This window comes from Triticum dicoccoides, chromosome 3B (genome assembly GCF_002162155.2).
Source record: "Triticum dicoccoides isolate Atlit2015 ecotype Zavitan chromosome 3B, WEW_v2.0, whole genome shotgun sequence".
In the NCBI taxonomy this organism is placed as follows: Eukaryota; Viridiplantae; Streptophyta; class Magnoliopsida; order Poales; family Poaceae; genus Triticum; species Triticum dicoccoides.
In genome coordinates this window covers 579,320,513-579,339,822 of record NC_041385.1, presented here as the reverse complement: position 1 = coordinate 579,339,822, position 19,310 = coordinate 579,320,513, and positions in this window count along the sequence as shown.

The window sequence follows — 19,310 nt, the reverse complement described above, 5'->3', positions numbered from 1 at the left end:
CAAAATGAGTTTGTTAACAAGACTTGATCAACCTTGTTAGTGGATTAATTTTGATGATCATGAGATGGATGAAACTAGAAGGCACAACCTTCTGTACCCTCTTTTTTACTTTCTGTTATTTAGAATAAATAAAGCAAAATTAGTATTATTTGTTTGTTTTCTGAATTTTCCGTGCAGCAAAAAAATATCCCGAAAATGAAAGTGCTTCAAATGCCCTGCAAATTTAGTATGATTTTTTATGGAATATTTGAGGATTTTAGGCACTGAAAACACTGCAGGGGGCCAAGCACCTGGCCATGAGGGTGGAGGGCGCGCCCACACCCCCTAGGCGCGCCCCCCTATCTCGTGGGCCCATGGTGGCCCCCCTCCACTTATGCCAGCACCCACACACTCCATCTTCTTCCCAAAAATATCCCCATCCAGCTCAAGCACGATTTCTAGCTCATTTTGCTGCGATTTTGATCTCCTTGCTCAAAGCTCCATTCACAAAACTGCTTTGGGAGATTGTTGCTTGGTATGTGACTCCTCCATTGGTCCAATTAGTTTTTGTTCTAGTGCTTTATTCATTGAAAATTTTTGCTGCATAGGTGACCCTGTTCTTGAGCTTGCAAGTCAAATTTATGAGGTCCCAAGTAATTCTAATGCATGATATAGGCTCTAGGCACTTGTAGGAGCAGTTGCTACCAATCTTGATTAGTTTTATTCACTTTTATTTTGAAGTTACTAAAATTTCAGAAATTTTTCAGAAAAAGAAATATGTCTAGGAGAATCTACCAAGGTGGTTCCTCAATAAAGAAAGACCCAGGATTGCTATGCGTGAGCAAGATGATGAACTACCGAGGGACGCAGAAGTGCGAGCTTGTGAGTGGCCATCAGATGATTTTATGGTCAATGCAGGCTTTAAGGATGAATTTGACGCATATGTGCGTAATGCTGATCTGGAGGACTTCTTACAAGATAAGTGTCCGATCCTCAGTACTATCAATTGACTGATTCATTCGTGCGAAGGTTTAAGTATAAAAGTTCACATAATTCTCCGAGTGTCCTGTTTGATATCTATGATACATCTTATACCATGGACTTAGAGGATTTTACAACTGCTTGCAAACTTCCGCGGTGGGGTAATATTAATGATCCCCACAAATCTGAATTTAGAGACTTTCTTTCTAGTATTACTGTGGGAGAATCTAGGGATATAGCACAAGCTACCATAGGGAGCATTCATTTTCCTACTATACATTTTTTTGCTCTCTTCATTGGTAGATGCATTAACGGTAAAGATGAAGCATGTCATATGTGTGTCCCTGATCTTAGTGTCCTCAAGAGTGTCGTGCTAGGTAATAAAGATTACAACTTGGGGGCAATAGTTGCACGTAGGTTGCATAACAATGGTAGAGCTGGAGATTTATTTGGAGGAATTTATGCGACCCGTGTGGCTAATTATCTTGGTATAGTCCCACAAGAGGGGGATATGGTGTTGCCTCCTGCTTATTTAGATTATGACGCTATGGTCAAACATCGTTTTCCTAAGAGGAATGAACAATTCCTCTAGTATCGACTAATCTTTGACAAACATAGCGCTGTCCATGTTACTCTTCCTGCTCCTTTCCATTTTGATTACCAGGCAAAAGGAAGATATGTTGTTGCCAGGGAGGAAGCAGCTGAACACAAGTAGAGAGCAGAGGCGGCTCGCCAACATGCCGCAACTCAGGAGGCATTTGCTGCTGCATCTCAGTACGACCCCAGTTACAACTACGGATATCAGCCAGGCTACCCTTGGCCATAGACCAACTTAGTCCAAAAGCCTAAGCTTGGGGGAGTACATATTTCTCACCGACTTTACATTCATGTCCACACACTATTCTAGTTGTCGGTGCTCATACTCTTTCATTGTATTATCCATGCTAGTTTAATTTTCTTTTTCTATCCTTCTTCTTGTGTGTTTGATAAACCTTAAGAAAAAACCAAAAAAAAATTAGTTAGTTTAATTTCCATGCTTGTAGTAGTAATTAAAATGAAAACCAAAAAGATTTCTCGTTCTTCTTCTTACTTGTTGGGAGCTTTCCCGTGTAAATAGGTTTCTTTTCTTTTCTTTCCTTTGGGGGTCGAGAGTAGAAGACCATATTGAAAATGTTTAGTGGCTCTCATATGCATGATTGTTGATTTAACTTAGAGCCCATATTACCTTGTCTTCTCTCTTGAGTTGAATGCTTGCAGATTCCAGCTTAGTCCAATGCACGTGCACTATTATTATTATACACATCGTTCGGTCGTGCAAGTGAAAGGCAATAATGACGATATATGATGGACTGATTGAGATAAGAGAAGCTGGTATGAACTCGACCTCTCTTGTTTTTGTAAATATGATGAGTTCATCGTTCCTGATTCAGCTTATTATGAAGTAAACGTATTTGCAATGACATTTAGAGATTATAGTTGCTTGTGCCATGCTTCATTCGCTATGAGTTATAATGGTTTACCTTGCATGCCAACATGCTATTAAAATGATTGTGATGTGGTATGATGGGATGGTATCCTCCTTTGAATGAATTGAGTGACTCGACTTGGCACATGTTCATGCATGTAGTTGAAACAAATCAAGTTAGCCTTCATGATATTTATGTTCATGTTAGATTATATCCTACTCATGCTTGTACTCGGTGTGAATTAATTTTAATGCATGTTCATGACTGTTGTCGCTCTCTCAGTTGGTCGCTTCCCAGTCTTTTGCTAGCCTTCACCTGTACTAAGCGGTAATACTGCTTGTGTATCCAAACTCCTTAAACCATAAAGTTGTTCCATATGAGTCCACCATACCTTCCTATATGCGGTATCTTCCTGCTGTTCCAAGTAAATTTGTATGTGCCAAACTCCAAACCTTCAAATGAAATTCTGTTTTGTATGCTCGAGCAGCTCATGTTTCAACTAGGGCTGCCTGTATCTTCCATGCTAGGTGTGTTATTCTCAAGAGGAGTGGACTCCGCTCCTCATTCATGAGAAAGGGCCGGTAACCGGGATGCCCAGTGCCATGATCCGAAAAGATCAAAGCAAATCAAAATAATTAAACAAAACTCCCCAGGGCTGTTGTTAGTTGGAGGCACTCGTTATTTCGAGCAAGCCATGGATTGATGCTTGTTGGTGGTGGGGGAGTATAAACTTTTACTATTTTGTTTGGGAACTGCCTATAATGCATGTAGTATGGAAGATATAGCCATCTCATAGTTGTTGCGTTGACAGTGAAAGTATGCCACTCAAAATGTTATTCAATCTCTATTTTAAAATCGAGCTCTGGCACCTCTACAAATCCCTGCTTCCCTCTGTGAAGGGCCTATCTATTTACTTTTATGTTGAGTCATCATCCTTCTTATTAAAAGCACCCGCTGGAGAGCACAGTGTCATCTGTACTCATTACTATTGGTTTATATTGGGTATGACTTGACTGGATCTCTTTTACCATGAATTACAATGTTTAGTCAGTCCTTGATCTTTAAAGGTGCTCTGCATTTATGTTTTGCGGTCTCAGAAAGGGCTAGCGAGATACCATTTTGTTATATCATATTATGATTGTTTTGAGAAGTTGTTGTCATCCGAGTTTTATTGTTATGGCTCGCAGCTGATTATGCCATTGATATGAGTAATTGTGAGACCTAAGTGTTATTGTGAGTATGGTTAGTTCATGATATTTGCTGAAACTTGAATGCTGGCTTTACATATTTACAACAAGAGCAAACAGAGTTTGTAAAAGTTTTTCTTTATCACTTTCAGTTTATCAACTGAATTGCTTGAGGACAAGCAAAGCTTTAAGCTTGGGGGAGTTGATATGTCTCCAACATATCTACTTTTCCAAACACTTTTGCCCTTGTTTTGGACTCTAACTTGCATGATTTGAATGAAACTAACCCGGACTGACGTTGTTTTCAGCAGAACTGCCATGATGTTGTTTTATGTGCAGAAAACAAAAGTTCTCAGAATGACCTGACAATCCACGGAGATAAGTTTTGGAAAATATAAAAAATATTGGCGAAAGAATCAAGACTAGGGGGCCCACACCTTGTCCACGAGGGTGGGGGGGCGCACCCACCCCCCTGGGCACGCCCCCTGTCTCGTGGGCCCCCGGAGGCTCCACCAACCTCAACTCCAACTCCATATATTCCGTTTCGCGGAGAAAAAAATCAGAGAGAAAGTTTCATCGCGTTTTACGATACGAAGCCGCCGCCAAGCCCTAATCTCTCTCGGGAGGGCTGATCTGGAGTCCGTTCGGGGCTCCGGAGAGGGGGATTCGTTGCCGTTGTCATCATCAACCATCCTCCATCACCAATTTCATGATGCTCACCGCCGTGCGTGAGTAATTCCATCGTAGGCTTGCTGGACGGTGATGGGTTGGATGAGATTTACCATGTAATCAAGTTAGTTTTGTTAGGGTTTGAACCCTAGTATCCACTATGTTCTGAGATTGATGTTGCTATGACTTTGCTATGCTTAATGCTTGTCACTAGGGCCCGAGTGCCATGATTTCAGATCTGAACCTATTATGTTTTCATGAATATATGTGAGTTCTTGATCCTATCTTGCAAGTCTATAGTCACCTATTATGTGTTATGATCCAACAACCCCGAAGTGACAATAATCGGGATACTTCTCGGTGATGACCATAGTTTGAGGAGTTCATGTATTCACTATGTGCTAATGCTTTGTTCCGGTTCTCTATTAAAAGGAGGCCTTAATATCCCTTAGTTTCCACTAGGACCCCGCTGCCACGGGAGGGCAGGACAAAAGATGTCATGCAAGTTCTTTTCCATAAGCACGTATGACTATATTCGGAATACATGTCTACATTACATTGATGAATTGGAGCTAGTTCTGTGTCACCCTATGTTATAGCTATTACATGAGGAATCGCATCCGACATAATTATCCATCACTGATCCAATGCCTACGAGCTTTTCACATATTGTGCTCCGCTTATTTACTTTTCCGTTGCTACTGTTACAACTACTACAAAACTATTATCTTTACTTTTGCTACTGTTGCCATTGTATCATATTACTTTGCTACTAAATACTTCACTGCAGATACTAAGTTATCCAGGTGTGGTTGAATTGACAACACAACTGCTAATACTTAAGAATATTCTTTGGCTCCCCTTGTGTCGAATCAATAAATTTGGGTTGAATACTCTACCCTCGAAAGTTGTTGAGATCCCCTACACTTGTGGGTTATCATGCATTCACGAGCTTCCAAGCTATCCCCCATTACGGGTACATGAAGCTCAAGATACCCGGACCCAATGGAATCATCACTCTAGCCAGTGATCCGGACGTAGCACTCCATGCCGAAAATAAAAGCGCCACCCTGGCCCTTGAGGCATTATCTGAAGCCCTCGCAGCCGAAGAGCTAACTGCGCTGCACTCTACAGTGGACAGGGACGACGTGATACTCGACAAGCGATCCAAGTCCATCTCTCTTTCAAAACAGCGGACGAAATAGTCAAATTCCAAGTCCACCCAACGGACTCTACAAAAACAGCATCCATCGGAGCGCAACTGAACCCCACAATAGACACCGCACTGCGAGAGTTCTTGAGCGAGAATTGGGACATCTTCGCCTGGCACCCTTCAGATATGCCAGGTATCCCACGCAGGCTGGCCGAGCATGGCCTAAACATACTAAAGGGATACAAGCCGGTCAAGCAGACTCTTCGACACTTTTCAGAACCTAAACGACAAGCCATGGGAGAGGAGCTAGCCAAGTTACTCGAAGCCGGATTCATCAGAGAAATAAAACACCCGGACTGGCTAGCAAACCTGGTGATTGTACCAAAGAAAAACAAATCCTGGCGCCTATGTGTCGATTTCAAGGACCTCAATAACGCTTGCCCCAAGGATCCCTTCCCTCTCCCCCGCATCGATCAAATCATCGACGATACTGCAGGACACGACTCATTGTGCTTCCTCGACGTGTACTCCGGATACCCCCAAATCAAGATGGCGGAGTCCGATCAAGCCGCAACGACATTCATCACTCCATACGGCCCCTTCTGTTTTAACACCATGCCTCTCGGCCTCAAAAATGCCGGTGCAACCTATCAACGCATGATTCAGACATGCGTGGAAAAACAAATCGACAAAACAGTTGAGGCATATGTAGATGACGTGGTCATCAAAACCAGACACGTCGAATCTTTAATAGACGACCTGAGGCTTACGTTCGACAATCTCCGAACATATGACATCAAGCTCAATCCGGAAAAATGCGTTTTCGGCGTTCCTACCGGAAAGCTCCTGGGCTTCATCGTTTCCAATAGAGGAATTGAAGCAAATCCGTCTAAAATCCGAGCTTTGTCACAGTTGGCTACCGCAACAGACCTCAAGAAAATCCTGAAATTAACTGGATGCATGGCTGCCCTATGCCGCTTTATCTCCCGACTGGGAGAAAAGGCACTACCTCTCTATCGCCTTCTTCTACGCACCGAACACTTCGAGTGGACAGATGCGGCTATTGCCGGACTGGAAGAAATAAAGGCCCTCTTGGCCAGCAATGCAATCCTGGCCGCACCAAACATCGGCAAACCCATGCTGTTATATATAGCTGCAACACACCAAGTTGTAAGCGCAGTGCTCGTCGTCGAACGAGAGGAGGACGGGCATGAGTTCCCGCTTCAAAAGCCGGTATACTATGTATCCACTGTCCTCACACCATGCAAGTCACGGTACCCACATTATCAAAAGATAGCATATGCGGTCTTCATGGCATCCCGGAAACTACGACACTACTTTCAAGAGTGTTCAACCACGGTGGCCTCTGAAGTACCACTCAACAATATAATAAATAACCGCGATGCCACGGGCCGGATTGCTAAGTGGGCCATCGAGCTCCTCCCGTTCGACATCATATATAAACCACGGCGAGCCATCAAGTCGTAAGTACTGGCTGACTTTGTCGTCGAATGGACAGAAGCCGAACTCCCTAAAGAGTACGACGCATACTCCAATTGGATCATGCATTTTGACGGCTCTAAGATGCTGGCTGGTCTGGGAGCGGGTGTTATCCTGACATCCCCCACCGGAGATACAGTCCAATACATACTCCAAATACTATACATAGACTCCAACAGTGCAGCCGAATACAAAGCTCTGTTGCATGGTCTTCGGATGGCGGTCTCTATGGGCATCCAACGCCTAGAGGTGCATGGGGATTCAAACCTCGCAATATCTCAAATAAATGGAGACTTTGACGGAAAGGACCCGAAAATGGTGGCTTACCGCAATGCCGTCCTCAAAATGTCAGCTCGGTTCGAGGGGCTCGAATTCCATCATGTGGTCCGAGAAAACAATCTAGCGGCAGATATCCTCGCCCGGATTCGCGCTAAGCACGACCGTATCCCACCTAATATTTTCTTGGAAAGGCTGTTCAAGCCGTCCGTGGTGTGGCAAGGGGAGACCGGCAATACTAGTCCGGATCCGACCACAACCCCAGATCCCGAACACACTGACATAATCGGAGGCTCCGCCACTAAAATAACACCTTCGTCCCACGCGATCATGGCTGTCATCGCCCCATGGACAGAACCCTACTTAGCCTACCTAAATAGGCAGGAACTCCCCGAGGACCAAAATGAGGCACGTTGCATCATGCGGCGCTCTAAAGCCTACAAGGTTCACGAGGGAGAGCTTTATAAGAAAAGCGCTACCAGAGTACTCCAAAGATGCATCTCCGAAGAGGAAGGGCGGCAGCTCTTGGCCGAAATTCACACTGGACTCAGCGGACACCATGTCGCAGCTCGGGCCCTTGTAAGCAAGGCCTTCCGTACGGGTTTCTACTGGCCGACAGCCCGAGCAGACGCACAGGACCTCGTCCAACATTGCGTCGGTTGCCAGCTTTTCACAAACCAAAGCCATATGCCACCTACCGCCCTCCAAACAATCCCCATAACTTGGCCCTTTGCGGTCTGGGGGCTCGATATGGTCGGACCCCTTAAAGGAGGAAGCCATAAGAAAAAATACCTATTGGTCATGGTAGATAAATTCACCAAGTGGATAGAGGCCAAACCTGTTAAAACGACCGAATCCGGACCAGTGATAGACTTCATATCAGGGGTTGTACACCGTAATGGTGTCCCCCATAGCATCATCACCGATAATGGCTCCAACTTCACAGCCGACGAGGTGAAAATTTGGTGCGGCAACATGGGCATTAAGCTCACTATGCCTCCGTCTATCACCCCCAAACAAACGGTCAAGTTGAATGAGCAAATGGTCTTATTATGAGCGGCATTAAACCTAGACTAGTGCTCTCCTTGAAGGAATTAGATACGCACTGGGTCGAGGAGCTCGACTCCGTACTATGGGGACTGCGGACCATGCCAAATCGCGCTACCAGATACACACCATTCTTCATGGTGTACAGCGCAGAGGCGGTATTGCCCTGCGATATCATTCATGACTCACCTCGAGTGCGCATGTATGAAGAGAGAGAAGCCGAGCTTGATTGGCAGGATAGTCTAGATGCCCTAGAGGAGGAGCACGACTTCGCAAAAGCCCGTTCCGCATTCTATCAGCAACATGCTCGAAGATATGAAAGCAGAGAAGTACGGGCCAAAACTTATAACGTTGGTGAACTCGTTCTACACCTACCGGAGAAGAAAAAGGACAAGCTCAAGCCCAAGTGGGAGGGTCCCTTCATCATTGATAAGTTCTCACCAGAGGAGCATACCGCCTGCGTGATGAATCAGATAATTGACTCGAGCCGAACCCATGGAACGCGGCCAGACTTCAAAGATTCTACGCCTAGCACCAAACTCTGTGTTCGTCTCCTTACCTCCACACTTTTTAAATTATATCCTCTTTCTTTCTTTTTTTATGGCCCTAAAAAGCTTCCATTGTGACTCGACTACATAATCTTGACGTGCTATGCGCGCTCAGTATACCTGGGGGCTTCTTATACAGAAGCTTAATATAATTATCTTCCGGGCTTCATGCCCACTACATATGTGTCACTTTTCCATATGTACCTTTTCTTCGCCATTATATGCATCGATATGACTTAAGTTTTGGACAAGCTTGGTTGCCTGGCTCCTGTGTTTATGCCCTATGTTCCCGTTAGTTTGGCTAGGGCATAAGGGGAGCACCTCTGCGATTGTTACTGCCAGGTCCGCCGAACGTGTACCTCAGACTGGGTGAAGCCGAAAGCTAGCGTTCTTAAGGGAATATTCGATCGGTGAACAAAAGATGTTTCTTACCTATTACAATATAAACCCCCAGATGTTTTATATCCTGCGTCTCTATTCGCAGTTCGGACATGCACATTAATGCATGCATACCCAGGGAAAGGAAGCCTTAACGGAACTATTCTCCCTGGAAGATGTTTGTTACTATCCATGTAATATAACATAGCTAGTTGGGTACTTGTCTATTCAAGCACTTATGACCCCTACGCCTGGTTTCCACGCGTACCCCGGTTTACATAACTGAGCGGGTATTCGTATACACTCCGGCTATCAGGTTCGAAGGTTGAAGCAAAAAGGTCTGCCATGACAAATGATTTAAAATCCGGCTAGGGATAAAATATGTCAATTGAAGTACATAGTCACGTAGACTGGCTAAATTCTTCTTCTATACCATCCAACAAGTTGTCTAGCCTACAATCCCATTGGGAATACTTTGCGGCTAATCCTACCTGGTCATATACCAGACTAACGGGAATCTCTTTCCCATCTGACCCTATAGGTCCGACCAGGTCCATGTGATTCGGATCAACCTTGGTGTACCGAGTTTTTACCATGGCCCAGGCTTCCCTCGCACCTTGTCGGCAGGCCGATATCTTCCATAATCGGAAGCGCTGCCAAGCTCCCTTGAGCATCTCTACAAGCTCCCCCATGCCTCCTGGCAGGGAGGCGGATGGCCACAAGGCCTGGGCAATACCTTGCATCACCTGCCGAACTTTTTCGTGTAGTTGTGAAAGCTCTTGCAAAAGATTGCCTGTGGATCCGGGCATCTCCGCTTCGGGACGACCTGTCAGCATACCTACACACATAACTCTGTTAGCCTGTTTCTTCGCCGAACTGTATAAAGGTTCATTTGAGCACATACTAAAAATGCCGCGTTGAAGCCTTTTGTTCTGCTTTACGGAGTCAGCAAGCTGGGCCCGAACATCTTTTAGTTCAACGCCCAGCCGAGTATTGGCATCCTGGAGATCGTTTCTCTCTCGCCTAACCCGCGTAAGCACACGCTCACCAGCCTTTAGCTGTCGTTGAGCATGTTTCTCATCCCCTTGTATGATCTCCGGATTCACTCCGGGATTATCTACAGAATCTATTGTTAGATTTGCAAACATGCCGAATACTAACTGGTAAACGTAATTACATTCTTTTTGATCAAGACAAGTCTTACCAGATGAGGCCTTCTTGGATTCCTCCATTCCGGCGACTGCGACCCTTAGCTAGGCTTTGCACTCCTCCAGCTCTTGAGACAAATGGTGTTCTTCTCTGTAAGAACCTATTCATACATTGATCCTTAAATCAGTTGTGCCAACTGTTTCAAGTCTCAGGGGCTACTGATATACATAACTATCAGATTTTTCTTACCCGTATATCCTTTAAATACTGGTCTATGGCTCTAGCAAGCCCTCCTTGAGGAGCTTGGATGTACGCCTCTCCCGAGTTGAAGGCATTGAACGCCTCTTCGGAGAAATTAGGGTCATGGAGTACGGCCCATCGACGCATATGGTTCATGGCGCTCTCCACTTCAGAATTCGTGGCGGATATTCTATCCACATCCTCTATAGGAGGACCGTCCGGCGTTGTGCCCACATCAGCCTCCGCCCTTGAGTCTGGCTCTGGACTCCGGCTGGTGGAAGCGTGGCTGGCAGGATCTTCGGGCAGTGTCTGGCAAGTGTTTTTTCTGCCAGGGGACAATGCACATTGTTATATTTTAAAGACGATAATCACGGAGCAGGTTTTTAATCATACCTCTGCAACGGCGTCTCAGTCCTGACTGCCTTCCTTTTAAGCCTACCCATCTTCGGTGCCCCTTGTTGGTGAGTCACCGCGGGTTCGGCACGGCGCCCCGATGGCCTTCCCTATAAAGCGAAATACATGTGCGGTGGGTAAGGCGTAAAGAAGGGATCCTTCTTGCAAGTTAGGACTCCGGTTTTACTTACATGTGACGCAGGGAGTAGGCCGGGGTAGTCGGCTATGATAGCCACCAAGGCGCCATCATAGCTTGCCTGGTAAGATGTCCTGTCGACAAGCTCGACAAATATGTCCGGATCTTCTTCAAGTCCGGGGTCAAGGGCCTGGTCGTGGTCCTCTGGCTATGGAGACGGGCTGTGGACCTCCCTCACTGCTTTTCGCAGTTCCTGCTATGAATTAGCAAGGTAAATATTTGTGATGAAGGAATGCGGGAACAAACAGAGTTGAGTAAAAGATAGCGGCTCAACCAGTTAGGGGGGTTGTACATGGAAAATCCATCCCGCGGCTTAATGCGGATAAACTCCTCTTCCTCTCCTTTATGCAAATAGGACAATATTTTCGCCAGGGCGGTGGCGGAGTCCGGACCTTTCTGACCATAGTGAGTGGCATCGTCCTCTCCATTAAAGTGCCACATGGGACGCCCCCGATACTGCAGTGGCTTCACCCCCCGCATTATGCATATTGACATAACCTCGATTATTGTCAATCCTGATTTGGCCAGTATTTGTATCCTGCCCATCAGATAAAGGACCTCTCTCCTATCTTCCCCCTGGGGGCTCCAGGGATGCCAGCTATGGTGTTTTGTAAGTGGGGCATTAGTAAACTCAGGAAGGCCCATCCGGATAGGGTCCGGAAGGGGGACGTCCTCTATATAAAACCACTTCGAAGGTCAGTCTTCGAATGTCTTCTTCAGAGTGCCGGACAGGTATCCGGTCCCGACGATGCGCCATATTTCGGCTCCGCCCACTTGATATATTGATCCCTCCTGATTGCGAGGGATGAGGCAGAATAGCCTCTTCCATAGCTCGAAATGAGCTTCACAGCCCAGAAATAGCTCGTAAAGGGAGACATAGCCCGCGATGTGCAGTATGGAGGCAGGAGTGAAGTTATGTAGCTGGAGGCCGTAATACTCCAGGAGCCCGTGGAGGAACAGATGGATTGGAAATCCTAGGCCCGTCAGCAAGTAAGGGACAAGGCATACTCGCTCCCCCTAGATGGGTTGGGGAAACTCTCTGCTTGCTCCCTGCCGTCGTAAGTGGCTAATCCGTCTCGGACGGGGACAAGATATGCAGGCGGGAGAAACCTCTGGGTCTGCAACTCCACCAATCGGCCATGGGATACGGAACACTTCACCCAATCACCTGGCTTAGCGCTATGGGAGCGAGAGGAGGAGCTGAGGCGGCCGGTCATGCTGGGATGGCTTTTTCGGGTGCGCTCTGATGGATCCTCGCTTGGGGAAGATGGTGTGATTTCGATCTGAGGATCCCCATCTCTTTAATAGATGATTTACTTACAGGGTCAGGGTGGCAAATGTAAAAATGCCCCGACTTCTCGCATTCGCTTGACACATGGAGACCGCCATTATTAAGGTACAGAAGCTGAGGAGTGCAACATTAATGGGAAGCTGGACACTGCTCATCACAACAGGTACTCAGGTATTTGGAGAGGAACCCGCCTTGCAATGCCGAAGACAATCTGCGCACCGGACTCATCATCATTGAAGCCTGCTTCAGGGGCTACTGAGGAGTCCTGGATTAGGGGGTCCTCGGACAACCGGACTATATGCTTATGTCGGACTGTTGGACTATGAAGATACAAGATTGAAGACGTCGTCCCGTGTCCGGATGGGACTCTCCTTTGCATGGAAGGCAAGCTTGGCAATTAGGATATGTAGATTTCCTTCTCTGTAACTGACTCTGTGTAACCCTAGCCCGCTCTTGTGTCTATATAAACCGGAGGGTTTAGTCCGTAGGACAACAACAATCATCATACGCTAGCTTCTAGGGTTTAGCCTCTACGATCTCGTGGTAGATCAACTCTTGTAATACTCATATCATCAAGATCAATCAAGCAGGAAGTAGGGTATTACCTCCATCGAGAGGGCCCGAACCTGGGTAAGCATTGTGTCCCCCGCCTCCTGTTACCATTAGCCATCGACGCACAGTTCGGGACCCCCTACCCGACATCTGCCGGTTTTGACACCGAAAGTAGGCATTTTTATTCCAAAAACTGCCACTTCGGATCTTGCGTCGCAACTAAAACTGCCAGGAGCGCATTCATAGGCTAGCTAGTGATCGATCAGTAACTTGTAAACACTGAGCGAACAGAAACAAGGAACTTTTAATGCATCTCAATGATTCATAGATCATATACCAATATGCAGCTCCAAAATCAAAGATCGGCCACTTCAAATCTTGTGTCGCAACTAAAACCAACCAGTACGATTCCCATACATAAGATCAACATGTTAATGCATCTCAATGATTCACAGATCATATAGAAATATGTAGCTCCAAAAGCAAAGATCTAGAAAAAACATCCATTCTTCGTACTAACATGGATGCTTCTCTTGGCCAACATTCAGTACAGACTGAAAGACAAATTTGTTTGTGAATGATACGTCTCCATCGTATCTACTTTTCCAAACACTTTTGCCCTTGTTTTGGACTCTAACTTGCGTGATTTGAATGGAACTAACCTGGACTGACACTGTTTTCAGCAGAATTGCCATGGTGTTGTTTTTGTGCAAAAATAAAAGTTCTTGGAATGACCTGAAACTTCACGGAGAATATTTTTGGAAATAATAAAAAATACTGGTGAAAGAATCAAGACTAGGGGGCCCACACCCTTTCCATGAGGGTGGGGGCGCACCTGCCTCGTGGCCCCCCTGGAACTCCACCGACCTCAACTCCAACTCCATATATTCGCGTCCGGGGAGAAAAAAATCAGAGAGAAGGATTCATCACGTTTTACGATACGGAGCCACCTCCAAGCCCTAAACTCTCTCGAGAGGGCTGATCTGGAGTCCATTTGGGGCTCCGGAGAGGGGAATCCATCGCCGTCGTCATCATCAACCATCCTCGATCACCAATTTCATGATGCTCACCGCCGTGCGTGAGTAATTCCATCATAGGCTTGTTGGACGGTGATGGGTTGGATGAGATTTATCATGTAATCGAGTTAGTTTTGTTAGGGTTTGATCCCTAGTATCCACTATGTTCTGAGATTGATGTTGCTATGACTTTGCTATGCTTAATGCTTGTCACTAGGGCCCGAGTGCCATGATTACAGATCTGAACATATTATGTTTTCATGAATATATGTGAGTTCTTGATCCTATTTTTCAAGTCAATAGCCACCTACTATGTGTTATGATCCGGCAACCTCGAAGTGACAATAATCGGGACCACTCCCGGTGATGACCGTAGTTTGAGGAGTTCATGTATTCACTATGTGTTAATGCTTTGGTCCGGTACTCTATTAAAAGGAGGCCTTAATATACCTTAGTTTCCAATAGGACCCCGCTGCCACGGGGGGGTAGGACAAAAGATGTCATGCAAGTTCTTTTCCATAAGCATGTAGGACTATATTCGGAATACATGCCTACATTACATTGATGAACTGGAGCTAGTTCTGTGTCACCCTACGTTATAATTGTTACATGATGAATCACATCCGACATAATTATCCATCACCGATCCAATGCCTACGAGCTTTTCACATATTGTCCTTTGCTTAGTTACTTTTCTGTTGCCACTGTTACAATCACTACAAAGCTACTATTGTTACCTTTACCACTGTTACCGTTACTTCCATACTACTTTGCTACTAAATACTTTGCTGCAGATATTAAGTTATCCAGGTGTGGTTGAATTGACAACTCAATTGCTAATACTTGAGAATATTCTTTGGCTCCCCTTGTGTCGAGTCAATAAATATGTTTTTTTGAATATTTACTATAGGGTAAAAACCCCACAACCCTTTATTTCAAAAAGAACCAAACAAACTGTAATGAGGAGTAAAGGTTACAGTCCTATGCTAGGTTAGAAGAAAACTTACTCTACATGAGGTTAACCCAATCAAAAAGTCTATGTCTAGTACTATCCCTAAGTCTATGGGACAGCAACATGATAACATGAACAAAATTACATCTCCAAGCTACAAAAGAAGCCCTTGTCCCCCTGAATAAATTTGGATTGAATACTCTACCTTCAAAAACTGTTGCGATCCCCTATACTTGTGGGTTATCAAGACTATTTTCTGGCGCCGTTGTCGGGGGGCATAGCTCTATTCTTTGAGTCACTTGGGATTTATATCTGCTGGTCACTATGAGGAACTTGAAAGACGAGAAAACCTAGATTTATCCCTCAACTACGAGGGGAGGTAAGGAACTGCCATCTAGCTCTACACTTGATTCACCTTCTGTTTTGAGTAAACTTGCGACACCTAAACCCGCTTCTGCTATTAATTCTGATATGTCGCATGTTATTGATGATGCCACTTCTGCTATGCATGATGCTTATGATGAAACTACTTCTATGCTTGATAATACTGTGCCACTAGGTGAATTTCTTGATGAACAACTTGCTAGGGCTAGAGAGAATGAAATTATTGAAACTGATAATATTGACGAAAGTGATGACGAAGATTCTCCCCCTAGATATGAATTGCCTGTTGTTCCTGAGGGTTATCTTATGGATGAAGAAATTGCTAGAGATTTTCTTGCATGCAACGATAGATCTGATCTTAAGAAATTATTAGCTAAGCTGAAAGAAAAATCTCTGAATGCTAGAATGAAATATGACCCTGCTTATGCTACTTCACCTATCTTTGTTACTGATAAGGATTATGATTTCTCTGTCGATCCTGAGATAATTACTTTTGTTGAAACTGATCATTTTTATGGCTATGAATCTGAAACTGTTGTGGCACATCTTATTAAATTGAATGATATAGCCACCCTATTCACTAATGATGAGAAAACTCGCTACTACTATATCCTTAAATTATTTCCGTTCTCATTAAAGGGTGATGCTAAGACATGGTTTAATTCTCTTGATCCTGGTTGCGTGCGTAGTCCCCAGGATATGATTTATTACTTCTCTGCTAAATATTTCCCCGCTCATAAGAAACAACCTACTTTAAGGGAAATATATAATTTTGTGCAAATTGAAGAAGAGAGTCTCCCACAAGCTTGGGGGGGGCTTCTCCAATTACTTAATGCTTTGCCTGATCATCCTCTCAAGAAAAATGAAATACTTGATATCTTTTATAATGGACAAATCGATGCTTCCAGAGACTACCTGGATAGTTGTGCTGGTTGTGTTTTCAGGGAAAGAACAGTTGATCAAGCTGAATTGTTATTGAATAATATGTTGACTAATGAAAACAATTGGACACTTCCTTAGCCAACTGCTAAGCCAACTCCGAAGAAAAGAGGTATTCCATTTCTCAGTTCTGAAGATATGCAAGAGGCAAAGAAATCTATGAAAGAAAAAGTTATTAAAGCTGATGATGTTAAGAATTTACCTCCTATTGAAGAAATACATGGTCTTAATTTGCCGCCTGTTAAAGAAATACATCGTCTTGATAGCAGACACAGGTAGTAAAGGTAAATTCTCTCTATAGATTTGATGAAGGTGATATTCCTCGTTATAAGTCTACTAGCCAATGCTTAGATGAGTTTGATAATTTCATTGTCAAACAAGAAAACTTCAATAATTATGTTGGTAGACAATTGCAATGCAATGCTTATATGATTGAACACTTGAGTGATTATATGTCTAGAGTTAAAGGTGAACTTAAACTCATTAGTAAACACGCTTCTATGGTTACCACTCAAGTAGAACAAGTACTTAAGGCTCAAAATGATTTGCTCAATGAATTAAATAATAAGGGAAACAATAATGTTGTTAGAGTTGCGACTAGAACGGGTAAAAGGACTTAGGAACCTTTGTATCCTGAGGGCCACCCTAAGAGAACTGAGCAAGATTCTCAGAGAACTAATGTTGATGCACCTAGTCCTTCTAAGAGGAAGAAAAAGAAAAATGATAGGACTTTGCATGCTTCTAGTGAATCTATTGCTAACACACCTGAGAATGTCGGTGTTCTGGGAACGGGGGTACCCAGACTTGCCTGCCTGCGGCCTGCGGCGTGGCTCAAGGAGTGGCCCAGTGCGGCCCATCTTCATCAACACATGCTCAAGACCCTCGCGAGGGGCCAAGCCTCGCAGGGCGGACGACAGGAGGCTTCCTCAGGCACGGCCTCGTCAGGCTGGCTCGCAAGGAGGCGGAGAGATCAAGGTGGGGTACCTCACGAGGTGCCCGTGACGCAAGCCATGACGACCAAGGCCAGGCGGGCGCTAGGCGGGCGCCGGCCTGCGCAAAGTCCTTGTTTCCTCTTTGGTGCAAAGGGGGCAAGCGCAGGCAAGAGTATCAAGCAAATGCAACCATTTCGGTGCAACAAGACCAAGACCAGCAGGACGGCAGAACGGTGGTCACCGTGGAGCCCAAGCCAGCATCATCGTCAGGGTCTTTGGCAGGCAAGGACCAACTTTAGTCAGGATAAGTGTACTAGATGTTCCCCTTCAAAATGGCCGATTGTTGGCGCCCTTCCCGCTCAATATTTGGGAAGAGGCCCGGGGCCTTCGCCTATAAATAAGACTAGCCACCCACAGGGTAGAGGCATCGGATCCGCATCTGAGACACACAAAGAGAGAGGCGACTAAACTCCCCCTAGCAGTTCATTGCCCCAGCCAAGAACAGACCCTCGCGAGGCTGTTCTTCCATTGTACTGTTCCTCATCAACCCCAGAGGCAATCCACCACACCACACACTGGAGTAGGGTATTACACCACAATGGTGGCCTGAACCAGTATAAATCTCGTGTCCCTTGTGTTGTTCTTCATGTAGTTTTAGATCCTTGTGAGGCGGCGAGACATGGGTAGGCAGTAGGTGTGATCTCCGCGTGCACCCCAGAGTTTGAACCTTGAGGGTCTGCCGGAACCCGAAATCCGACCGAGAATCCTAATGATATTCCTATTTCTGATGCTGAAACACAATCTGGTAATGAACATGAACCTAGTGATAACGTTAATGATGTTCATGATGATGCTCAACCTAGCAATGATAATGATGTAGAAATTGAACCTGCTGTTGATCTTGATAGCCCACAATCAAAGAATCAATGTTATGATAAGAGAGACTTTGTTGCTAGGAAGCACGGTAAAGAAAGAGAACCATGGGTTCAGAAACCCATGCCTTTTCCTCCTAAACCATCCAAGAAAAAGGATGATGAGGATTTTGAGCGCTTTGCTGAAATGATTAGACCTATCTTTTTGCGTATGCGTTTTACTGATATACTTAAAATGAATCCTTATGCTAAGTATATGAAAGAAATTGTTACAAATAAGAGAAAGATACCTGATGCTGAAATTTCCACCATGCTCGCTAATTACACTTTTAAGGGTGGAATACCTAAGAAACTAGGATATCCAGGGGTACCAACTATACCATGCTCCATTAAAAGAAACTATGTTAAAACTGCTTTATGTGATCTTGGATCCGGTGTTAGTGTTATGCCTCTCTCTTTATATCATAGACTTGATTTAAATAAGTTGACACCAACTGAAATATCTTTGCAAATGGCCGATAAATCAACTGCTATACCTATCGGAATTTGTGAGGATGTGCCTGTTGTGGTTGCAAACGTTACTATCTTAACGGACTTTGTTATTCTTGATATTCCCGAGGATGATAGTATGTCGATTATCCTTGGTAGACCCTTTTTGAATACTGCAGGGGCTGTTATTGATTGCAACAAAGGCAATGTCACTTTTCATGTTAATGGTAATGAGCATACGGTACACTTTCCGAGGAAACAACCTCAAGTCCATAGTATAAATTCTATTGGAAAAATTCCAACTATTACTATTGGAGGTTTTGAATTTCCTCTTCCTACTGTTAAGAAGAAATATGATATTCTTATTGTTGGGGACGTGCATATCCCCGTTGAGGTAACCTAGTGTTATTTGAAATTTCTCTGGTTTCATGTTATTCGGAAAGAGTTTGTTAACAAGACTTGATCAACTTTGTTAGTGGATTCCTTTTGATGAGCATGAGATGGACGAAGTTAGAAAGCACACCTCTTTGTACCCTCTATTTACTTTCTGTTATTTAGAATAAATAAAGCAAAAATAGTATTTTCTGTCTGTTTTCTGATTTATCCGTGCAATAAAAAATACCCCGAAAATAAAATTTCTCCAAATGCCCCAAAAATGAAATATGATTTTTTTCTAGAATATTTGAGAATATCTGGCACTAAGAACACATCAGGGGGAGCA